Source organism: Monodon monoceros, unplaced genomic scaffold (assembly GCF_005190385.1).
Source record: "Monodon monoceros isolate NGI ecotype Baffin Bay Population unplaced genomic scaffold, NGI_Narwhal_1 Super_Scaffold_12, whole genome shotgun sequence".
NCBI lineage: Eukaryota > Metazoa > Chordata > Mammalia > Artiodactyla > Monodontidae > Monodon > Monodon monoceros.
In genome coordinates this window covers 148,363,753-148,365,914 of record NW_021703768.1, presented here as the reverse complement: position 1 = coordinate 148,365,914, position 2,162 = coordinate 148,363,753, and the positions used below count along the sequence as shown (strand labels likewise).

Below are 2,162 nucleotides of genomic sequence, written 5' to 3'. Positions count from 1 at the left end.
TACTAACTTTCCCTAGGATAAAAAGATGGCTTAAATAACTATTAAACACCCCCAAATAACTGTTTGCTATGTAAATGGTAGGTCTTTATCATAATTGAGAAATTTAGAAAAAGTGAGGAAGCCAAAAATAATTTAAATGAATCCAAATTTAACTTAAAACAATTAAATCTATATGAAGGGATGAATAAAGCAGTGGAGGTGTAGGCGGTGCGACAGCCGCTGGAGGGCAGCGGAGGCGGGTTCGTGTTTCCCGGGCCGAACGGGGCTCTGGGGTGCGCGGGGCGGCGCCCGGGAGCGCGGCCCTTCCTGTCCTCGCCATGAGGCCGCAGCAGGCGCCAGTGTCCTGGAAGGTTTTCATTCAGTGAGACTACAGCGGTGGCACCCGCTGCCAGTTCCAGACCAAAGTTCCCCGCGGAGCTGGAGAACCGGATTGATAGGCAACAGTTTGAAGAAACAGTTCGAACTCTAAATAACCTTTATGCTGAAGCAGAGAAGCTCGGGGGCCAGTGCTATCTTGAAGGCTGCCTGGCTTGTCTAACAGTGTACACCATCTTCTTGCGCATGGAAACTCACTACCAGAAGGTTCTGAAGAAAGTCTCCAAATACATTCAAGAGCAGAATGAGAAGATCTATGCTCCCCAAGGCCTCCTCCTGATAGATCCCGTGGAGAGAGGACTTCGAGTTATTGAAATTACTATTTATAAAGACAGAGGCATGAGTAGTGGAAGATAAACCATAGGATTAAAGGCCCACCTCCAGCTGGGACCCTCACCTGTCCACCGGCCGACCGCAGAGTGTCCCCCACCTCCTCTCCAGAGCATCATTCCTTCGTATCTGCTGCCAGAGCCACGGTGCCATTCACTCCAAGGACTGACTTTGTAAAATTCCACACCTGGAGCGACCTCTAGTCACTCAGCATCCACTTTGTGTCTCCAAATTGTGTAGGACTCTGTAATCTTTTGATTAGTTTTTGAGAAAACGCAATGAAGCATTTCACTTTTTTTATTCAAAGCCATTAATAAAATATGCAGTTGGTCAGCCCAACACAGTTTATTTCTTACCTGCCACCAGTGCCAGTGGTTCTCGTCATTCCTTGGGCTTCAGCAAGTCGTAAACTAGCCAGCGCTCAGTCTTACTCCCCCAAATTCATAAAATGCTTTTCTCCAGGATTTTGGTGAAGGGTGGGCTGTGTCTGGTTTTGCTAATGCATCTCCCAGATTTCAGAGAATTACCAGTTTTGCCATGACTCAAAGCTTAAAGATCAAGTTCTGCTGTTCAGTTTCTCAAACCAAAGCTCATTGGAAAAATAATGTATAATGTTACTTGTTTTATTATAGCAATTCCTGATTAAAGCAGTATTTAATGCAATTTCCACGTTTTTGTTTTTGGGGTTTTTTTTTTGAGAATTCTGCTATTACTGCATTACCTTGAACATTGGGAAGATGTGGTATGTGTTGCTTGTTCCTTATAAAAATAAGTAAGCACAATAAAGTGGATGCTAAACCATCAAACACAAATGTCCCTGCTGTGTCCCTGAATAAGCAAGTGTTAATAAATATTTTAATTATAGTTTTGTTATAAATATAACTTAAGAGAAAAAAATTTGATAGGAATAATACTATATATTGCTAATTTTTAACTATCCCTACTGGCAAACCTTATGATTCCTAGACTTTCCTCATATACAGTATTCAGTGCACAGAAATATTATGATTGGTTCAAGTTCAGTAAGTTAAGTGATTTCCAACTAAAAGTCTCAAGTCTGGGTCACTGTTTCTAGTTCTTTTTGGCTGTGTGTTCTTAGTATTGGGATTTCCTGTGCCCTTCATCTTTGGGGTTTGAGAGCACTGTATTTGGGAGAAAGTTAGGACATATACTAGGAGAGAATGAAACGGTTAAAAGTTTTACTTTCAGAGATATTGTAGGTGCTAATACTGGATTTAACATTTCAGATTTAATTTCTTTCATGGGTCTGTTAGTTATTCAGTAAATCCCATAGGTCTATGTAATATTTTAATTGTATGAAACTTGTTACTTTATAGCCTATAATAGTGTCTGTCTGCCTTTTAAATCCATTGCAATAAGTTTGATGAAATATTAACACATTAGTAAAACTTTTCTTAAACAAACAAAAAAAACCCAGCAGTGGATGCAGACTCATT

General features: G+C 40.6%; 1 pseudogene; it reads left to right on the top strand.

Annotated features, from left to right (window-relative positions):
- Positions 1 to 311: 311 nt before the first annotated feature.
- LOC114893327 lies at positions 312 to 732 on the top strand (annotated as a pseudogene).
- Positions 733 to 2,162: the final 1,430 nt, after the last annotated feature.